Source organism: Sapajus apella, unplaced genomic scaffold, assembly GCF_009761245.1.
Source record: "Sapajus apella isolate SASKATOON/1434 unplaced genomic scaffold, GSC_monkey_1.0 scaffold21, whole genome shotgun sequence".
Lineage (NCBI taxonomy): Eukaryota > Metazoa > Chordata > Mammalia > Primates > Cebidae > Sapajus > Sapajus apella.
The window spans coordinates 25777800-25787196 of NW_022436961.1; the positions used below are offsets into that span (position 1 = coordinate 25777800).

The 9397-nt window shown below is 47.1% G+C and overlaps 1 pseudogene; it reads right to left on the reverse strand.

Moving 5' to 3' along the window:
* Positions 1–305: 305 nt before the first annotated feature.
* Positions 306–1373, reverse strand: LOC116558210 (annotated as a pseudogene).
* Positions 1374–9397: the final 8024 nt, after the last annotated feature.

The window sequence follows — 9397 nt, forward strand, 5'->3', positions numbered from 1 at the left end:
GTTGCGGTGAGCGGAGATTGCGCCATTGCACTCCAGCCTGGGTAACAAGAGCAAAACTCCGTCTCAAGGAAAAAAAAAATACAAAAATTAGCTGGCCGTGGTGGTGGGCACCTATAATCCCAGCTACTCTGGAGGCTGAGGCAGAGAACCGCTTGCACCTGAGAGGCGGAGGTTGCAGTGAGCCGACATTGCGCCATTGTACTCTAACCTGGGCGACCAAGAAAGACTCCCTCTCAAAAAAAAAAAAAAAAAATTAGAGAGTGTGTAATTTTATAAATACATATATAGAGATATAAAATGGTTAATTTTATTAACTAAAGAAAGAGGGAACCTCTCTGTGGCTTCCTGAGGTTCACTCAGACGTTTCCATCTTGACTCCACCCCTCCATTGATTCTGGAACTTACTACGGGGCAGCTCAGCGCGGTCCCTGCCGCAGGGGACAACCAGGAGGAGCGCGCGCGCTGCTCTGTCGCGGCGGTGTCGCTCCGCCCAGCCCGGGGACCCAGTTCTTCCCGAACTCCGACGAAGGGTTCGTCCTGCCAGGAGTCGCCAGCCACAGGCGACCCGGGCCAGGCATCCCCGCCGTGTCCCCCTCCCCCTCTTCCCTTGCTCCCTCCCGGCCCGCTCCAGGCGCGCTCTTCCCCAGCCTCCGACCTTGGCGGGGACTCGCCGGCGGCAGAACTACGACGACGAAGTCGAACAAAAGGGTCTTGGGGCCCGGAGCCATGACCCGGTTCCCGACGCCGTCCTGGGTTCTGGGTCCTGGGTGACGCCCTGCTCAAGCCGTCGAGGCGGTCAGGACGCTCTGTCCCCGAAATTCCACGAGAAGGAGGAGGAAGGAGGTTCCACCACCTGAACTTTGGGTCAAAAGCCCCAAAATCAATCAGAAATCCTCCCCGTACGTAGTTCGGGCGCGCAGAGAACTTCCCACACCTGCTCCGCGTCCGCCTTTATGTCCTGGGGTGGGGGAGGGGAGGGGTGTTCCCTTGTAGTCGCTCCGGTGGGTTTGTGGGCCGATGGAAACCAGTTCTGGCCGGCTGCGGTGACCCAGGTTCTGTGGTTTGATTCCGGGTCCTGCCAAGACTATGGACAGCACAGGCAAGGAGCAGAGAGGGGCCTGCTCCCTTCCCGAGACGACTTTCCCTCCTCTTCTTAAACCCTGAGCTCCCTCCTGGCCTAAGCGCATCTGTCCACTTAGCTGCTGCTCCCACTCCCTCCTCCCACAGCCGCCTCACTGACCACTGCACTCCTGCCACCGCCTCCAGCCCCCTTGCTGTTCCCGCCCAGCTCCAAGCTTCTCTGGCAGGGGCTTGGCACCAAGGAGGGGCCCAGTGAACCGATGAGTGGGCAGAATGAAGGACATACAGGTCATGACAGGCACACGCAGAGGCTGAGGAGTAGGTAGGAGGGAGAGGAACCCCGGGGCATCCCTAGCCACAGACTGGCACCCATTGCGTGGTCAAGGCACAGACACTCCCAGATCGACCTTGAGGGCTCTAGTATGGGGGCAGGGGAACCAGGGGAGTGTCTTCCACAGCCTGCTCCCAAGTCTAGTGTCTACCCAGGTCCAACTGTCTAACCTTGGGCTACTGACCTCCCCATCCAGTTAACCACACTGCCGCTGTGAGGACAGACCCAAGGCGTGGTAGTGAAGGTGCCAGCTTGTGACCCTAGGCAGTGAGGTCAATGGCACGACCCCTAGACCCTTGGTGTGAGTCTGCTCCTGACCCCACACATGGTAGATAGAAGAGGATCGCACTATAGAAACGAAGGTTTTTTGGCTCACCAGAAACCTGGGAATGAAATGTCATCCTCTCCACAGGCTTGGATTTGAGTGATGGAGCACCCTGGGCACCTGCCAGGCCCTAGACACTGAGTTAGGACCAGAAATGTGTGCCAGGCCGCAGGCACTGAGGAATGTGTGTGGTCAGGAATGTGTGCTGGTGCAGATCCAGGCAGGGGGTGAGAGGACAAGGACTTCAGGAAGACTGACAGCATTAACCAGAGCCACCAGGGCCTGCAGGAAGGTCTTGAGAGCAGCTCAGGCCCCTTGACCCTGGAGGGTGGAGCACACAGTGTAGACTAGAAACTGGAGGGCAGGTAACGACACATTCTCTGTGCCCTACCTGGAGTGCTGACTCGGGCTAATGGCAAAAGGCTGTGAGCACCTCCTGGGAACTGGGGCTGTGGACTCAAGTTTGCATTTGAGAGGCACATCCTACCTTGCAGTGGAACACTAACTGAGGCTCCCCTGTGAGTGAGGGACAAAATAATCTTGAAACCTGGAATACTCATGAGGTCTTCAGTGATCTTGGAAAAGCTCTAATGGGGAGGGCAGTCCCAGAAGAGTTCTATTACAAAATGGAAATGGTTGATATGGGATCCTGGTGTCTGAGGAAGGCAAGGAGGAGACACTCATGAGCCAGGGCCTCTGTTCCCCTCGGACTAACTCTGGAACTGGGCAATGAGCTGCTGTATTCTATGGTCACTTGGACAGTGCCCCATAAACAGCTCTTCACTGACTGACCAAGAGCTACTGAATTTGTAGACAGTCATTCCTCAGTGAATGAACAACATCCTCTTTAGAAGACCACCCCTCTGATGGAAGAAGGCAAAGCCAAATCGGCTAGGTCGGATTCATCAAGTTGCCCAGGCTGGTGTCGAACTTGTGAGCTCCAAGAATCCACCCACCTCGGCCTCCCAATGTGCTAGGATTATAGATGTGAGCCGCTGTGCCCGGCCCCAGAGTGCTATTAATAGAAAAGAACTGAAAAAAGGTATTATTCTAGTATGGACCACCAAGCCACACTTCCATAGACCAAGAAGCACGCCGTACAGCGAGCGCAGAATGTTTAGCAATGGGCTGAGAGGTATCCTCCTTAGAGTGATAATTTGATAACGAAGCAGAACAGTCAATCGAAACATGGATTGTCTAAAATGAGGGGAGACAAAGGTGTGAAGGGCCTTCACCAGTATGTGCCCCACTCCGCATGAGTGGGACTAAAGGAGTATCCCTGCTGGACTTTCCGTCATTTTCCAGTGGATCTGGGGATGAGGGGGTGGGGAGGATGCCAGTATAATGACTGTCATTTTGGTGGTGGTGGTGTTGGGTTTTTTTTGAGACAGAATCTCACTCTGTCACCCAGGCTGGAGTGCAGTGGTGCAATCTCAGCTCACTGCAACATCTGCCTCCTGAGTTCAAGTGATTCTCCTGCCTCAGCCTCCCAAGCAGCTGGGACTGCAGGCTGCTGCCATGATGCCCAGCTCGTTTTTGTATTTTTAGCAGAGACGGGGTTTCACCGTGTTGGTCAGGCTAGTCTCAAACTACTGACCTCAGGTGATCTAACTGCCTTGGCCTCCCATAAGTGCCGTTATTGCAGATGAGAGCCACTACGCCTGGCCAATGACTGCCATTTTTGTTTCTTCACCGTGTTACCTTGACTCTCCCCTCCTGCCACCTGCCACCTGGTGCAGTGGCCACAGGACTGGGACTACAAGTGCTGGAAGCAGCAACGACCCCTAAGCCAGAAACTGAGACCATGTGTTGAGACATTTCTGTCCATTTGTTTATGGACCTGATGAATGTGGGTTGTGCTTTACCACACCTGGCAAAATAGAGGCCAATAGTCTATGCAGCTATATTGCCTGATACAATTTGGATATATGTCCCCTCCAAGTTTCATACTAAATATGATCTCCAATGTTGGAGATGGGCCTGGTGAGGGTATTTGGATCATGGAGGAAGGACCCTCATGAATGGCTTACTGCCCTCCCCACAGCAGTGAATGAGTTCTTCATCTATTAGTTCACTTGAGAGCTGATTGCTTCAAGGAGTCTGGGACCTGTCACCTCTCTCTTGCTCCCTCTCACCATGTGATGTGCTGGCTCCCTTTGCCTTCTTCCATGATTGGAATACTGAGTGGCAAGAGATCTATAAAAGAAAACAGGAACAGGGAGGCCGAGGCGGGTGGATCACGAGGTCAAGAGATCGAGACCATCCTGGTCAACATGGTGAAACCCCGTCTCTACTAAAAATACAAAACATTAGCTGGGCATGGTGGCGCGTGCCTGTAATCCCAGCTACTCAGGAGGCTGAGGCAGGAGAATTGCCTGAACCCAGGGGGCGGAGGTTACGGTGAGCCGAGATCGCGCCATTGCACTCCAGCCTGGGTAACATGAGTGAAATTCCGTCTTAAAAAAAAAAAAAAAAAAAAAAAAAGAAAACAGGAACATAAATTGGAACAAGCAAGACATGAGTCTAACTAGAGTCTATATTGTCCCATATCTTTTTTTTTTTAGACAGAGTCTCACTCTGTCACCCAGGCTGGAGTGCAGTGGTGCCATCTCGGCTACCGGCAACCTCCGCCTCCCATGTTCAATCGATTCTCTTGTCTCACCGTCCCGGGCAGCTGGGATTACAGGCATGTGCTAATTTTTTTGTATTTTAGTAGAGACAGGGTTTCACTGTGTTGGCCAGGCTGGTCTCAAACTCCTGAACTCAGGCAATCTGCCCACCTCAGCCTCCCAAAAGGCTAGGATTACAGGTGTCCCATATCTTATTTATTAAGTATCTTGGTCATGAGAATAGTTTTGTCCAGTTAGGCAGTTGTATCTCATTTTAGGAGGTTATGTTATAGGTGGTCTTTCACCTAGGTTAGGCCTCTATGTAGTGTGGACAATCAGTATTAAATAAGAGGTATTTCTATGGAAACGAAAGAAAAGTAAAGGTTAATTGTTGGAGCAAATTATATAAGCCCAGTTTTTGAATCCAGAGGACGCTCAGTTGAGATTTCTAGATGTTGGGCTTGAAGCATCTTTAGATGGTGGAATAACAAAAAGTTACGGCAATTTTGATGAATTTCCTGTTGTGTGGTTTATGTCAGCTGTTCTAGTGAAGTTTCTGAGCATCGCATATAAGCACAGGCATGAAAATTGTCCCTAGGCAAACTGTTACTGTTACTGAAACACTTGAGGATGGGTCTAGGCCCTGCTGCTTGAAACACAGAAGGCCAAGCACTGAGGCAATGAGTATTGCCAGGGAAATTTAGGAGTTTACATAGCAGGGAAGACATGTAACCATGTGTAGGAATACAGGAATTAGAGGCTGACAAGAAATGTAACCATGTGTGGGAAAAGAGCAGAGAGGGTTAAAGAAGAGAACTTGATCAACAGGAAGCACGTGGTTGGTTAGGCAATCATGGTGGGTGAGGGTCTGGCATCTCACTGTCCAGATGGAATGATTTCAGGAAGTTTCAGTTCCTTGATACTGTCTGTGAGGCTTCACGGTGGGTTTTCTGTGAGAAGTAGAAAAATTCCTCTTTAAAGTTTCCTTTCTTATTAAAGAATAAATTATAAGTGTGCTAGTAAATCTTTGTTAAGTGCTATCCTATGTAGCTGCTAGACATGCCGTGCTTAGAGGCACGTAGTACATTCTATGTCCTTGTACTTTAATCAAGATTCTGTGCTGGACATGCTCACAGGCATGTCCCAGCTCGCCATTGCTTTTACCTGTTTAGAAAAGTTTTAAGTTGTTAGTCAAGTTTAGATTGTGAGGTCTGGCTCCAGCCAATGGAGATCAGACATAGCAGTAAGGACGACCCCAAATGCATAAGGAAGAAATATGTCTGCTTTTCCTTTGTTCATTGTACTGTCATGGCAAGATGGCTAGTGAGAGTACCCTTCCTACAATGCAGGAAGTAAAGTAAAAACCGCTTTGCTGAGACATCCTTTGTCTCAGTGCTAATTTTTCTTTGTGGCACCAAGTATCTGTTTCCAACATTTTCTGAGAAAGGAACTTAGAGAGGACAAATGTAACTTTCTCAAGTTTTAACACGGAAAGGGTCAATTTCTATGATTTTTCAGAGAAACCAAGATCGATTCTATGAGACAATTGGGCCGGTTTCAGTTCTTCCTTCCTACTTATTAATTCCTCAATCCTAGGGAACGTGGTCTTGGATCTTTCTGGCTGCTTCACACTGAGGAGGGGCATTGTGGGCACACGGAACCTCTTGGCCACCCAGGAATCAGAAGTTAATCTAATCCTCCAGTTTTCTTCTGAAACACAATCTTCCTCTCTCCATCCCCCACTTCCACCAAAGATGAATCATAGCAAGTCCATCTGTTGTTAATATTACACAAATATTTTGTTCAAAAGAAAAAACAAAATTTTTACCCTTATATGGTGTACTATTAATGTTCACATTCATTTTAATAAACTCTTATCAACTCATCTAATTTTAATTAGTTTGATCATAATGTAAGATTTTCATAAACACTTTATACTGTTTTATAATTTTCTGTTAAAAAACACATCAATTTTTCAAGGAAACTCTGTTATTGTGGCACAGGGGCCCAGATGCTGGCCTTGCATCAGTGTGCTTTTGATTTTAATGCTTAATTTGTAGAAAAACTCTGAATTCATTTCATCCTTTAGAATCAGTCCTTACAATCTCACAAGCCTGTAAGGACTCTTCCAAAATAGTCCCTGGGCCTAAAGGGATTGAATAGTTTTCATTTCTGGTCCTGTGTCTTGAGAAGCCACCTCATTTTGATTGTCACCTTCTCCTGTGTCTGAAGACGAGGCTTTGACAGGTGCCAAGGTTCAAGATTAAGCAAGAGTTGGTGCCTTTTCAGGCCGGAAGTCAAAGTCCTTCAACTTGACAACACAAGGATTAATTAATAGGACGTTTTTGTTTTTGTTTTTGTTTTTGTTTTTGAGATGGAGTCTTGCTCTGTCACCAGGCTGGAGTGCAGTGGCATGATCTCGGCTCCCTGCAACCTCTGCCTCCTGGGTTCAAGCGATTCTCCTACCTCAGCCTCCCCAGTAGCTGGGACAAGAGGCGCGAACCACCAAGCCCAGCTAATTTTTATATTTTTAGTAGAAATGGGGGTTTCACCACGTTGGCCAGGATGGTCTTAATCTCCTGACCTCATGATCCACCCACCTCAGCCTACCAAAGTGCTGGGATTACAGGCATGAGCCACCACACCCGGCTTAGGATATTCATACTGCAGGAAGTCCTGATATTCTCTCCAACATGTCACAAAGTAACCGTGTCCAGTAGTTACTGCCTGAAGCACTTCAAACCATTATATTGAAGTGGTTAGGTTACTTCTTGCATGTGTCTAATTACTGGCAATTTAGTGACAGAACTGTGCCCCAATGCATAAAAAATGTGAGAGGTTTTATGCCAAATTTATCAAAGTAGGACAACTTACTTTTCTCTACATTATTTAAAAAGAAATGGTAAATGCAGCCGGGCATGGTGGCTCATGCCTGTAATTCTACTTTGGGATTATCCTTTGGGAGGCCAAGGTAGGTGGATCACCTGAGGTCAGGACTTTGAGATCAGTCTGGCCAACATGGTGAAACCCTGTCTCTACTAAAAATACGAACATTAGCTGGGTGTCGTGGCTCATGCCTATAATCCCAGCTACTTGGGAGGCTGAGGCAGGAGAACCTCTTGAACCCAGGCAGCAGAGGTTGCAGTGAGTCGAGACCATGCCACTATACTCCAGCCTGGGTGAGAGAGCAAGGCTCCGTCTTAAAAAAACAAAAAAAATAAGGTAAATGCAGATATCAGTTTTGGAAATTCAGCATAAGGATAAATAATCTCCTTTCACTTAAATACTGTACAAAAAAACAGGGACAGAATAAGAAAAAGCACGGAAAAATTTTAACTGTTTCAAAACAGCATCATCACATCTTTCCAAGATTGTTAATCTGGACACAGTACTGACAACTGATTAGGCAAATTTCACTACTAGAATCTTCAATCTCGTGCAGCACTTGTACGTATTTTATTTTCAAGTATGCACATGAAGGCCTAAATGTAATCAAAGGATTGGAATAAAAAAATCACTAGAAAGTTGGCCGGGCGCAGTGTCTCGCTCCTGTAATCCAGCACTTTGGGAGGCCAAGGCAAGTGGATCACCTGAGGTCAGGAGTTCAAGACCAGCCTGGCCAACATGGCAAAACCCCATCTCTATTAAAAATATAGAAATTAGCTAAGTGTGGTGGCAGGTGCCTGTAATCGCAGCTACTCGGGAGGCTGAGGCAAGAGAATCACTTGAACCTGGGAGGCAGAGGTTGCAGTGAGCCAAGATTGAGCCACTACACTCCAGCCTGGTGACAGAGCGAGACTCTGTCTCAAAAAAATAAATAAATAAAAAGTAAAAAAAAAAATAATAAAATTGCTACTTAATCCAAGTGAATGTCACTTAGTTTTAATAATGGTGGACACAACTAAAGCAATTTTACAGAAATCCTAGTCAATATAATTTTATTAAGGGCAAGGTTAATTTTTCCTGAATATTAAAACTTTGTACCTGTATCACAGTTTTTCTTCATTGTCTAAAGAAAAGGATCTGAAACCAACTTAAATTATCGATGGAATTAAATTTCCTTGAAAAGAAACACCATTTAAACATTCTCCTCTCACTTGCTTTTCCAGATAACAAAATCAACAATGTACTTTTTCTGCTCGGGACTTTAAGCCTTTTATTAATTATTTATTTTGCCAGGAAGCTTGAAGCTCTTGTAGCTCTCGAGATCACCAGAGGTAAGCAAAACCAATCCAATTTTAAGTGGCTGGTGTCATCTCTCAATTTTTGCAGGTGTGACAAAGGTAGCTTAGGAAGTTTACATAGAGCAAATTGATGAACAGAAATGCATAGGAAACAAAGTGGCTGTTCCTAGAACCAAATACAAGCCTTCCATTAGAAACTAAAACACGGCCAAGCGCAGTGGCTTATGCTTGTAATCCCAGCTCTTTGGGAGGCCGAGGTGGGTGGATCACGAGGTCAGGAATTCGAGACCAGCCTGGTCAACATGGTGAAACCCCGTCTCTACTAAAAATAGAAAAATTAGCTGGGAGTAGTGGTGGGTGCCTGTAATCCCAGCTACTGGAGAGGCTGAGGCAGGAGAATTACTTGAACCCGGAAGGCAGAGGTTGCAGTGAGCCGACACCGTGCCATTGCACTCTAGCCTGGGTGGCAGAGCAAGGCACTATCTCAGAAAAAAAGAACAAAAGAATCTAAAAACACAACAATAGACTTACAAATGTACATATAAGCCAAACCCAAGGAAAAAGAACAGCAGATAAATGCAAATTAAAAGCGAAACCAAATAAACAGGACACCAACCCCAGTTTTTTCCTACTCAGTTGCCTTGGAGGCTACAATGTTATCCACAGCCTAAAAACATATATCATGAAGGCCAGGAGTGGTGTCTCATGCCTGTAATCCCAGCACTTTGGGAGGCTGTGGTGACCGAATCACAAGGTCAGGAGTTCAAGACCAGCCTGACCAACATGGGGAAACCCTGCCTCTACTAAAAGTAAAAATTTAGCTGGGTATGGTGGTGTGCGCCTGTATCCCAGCTACTCAGGAGGCTGA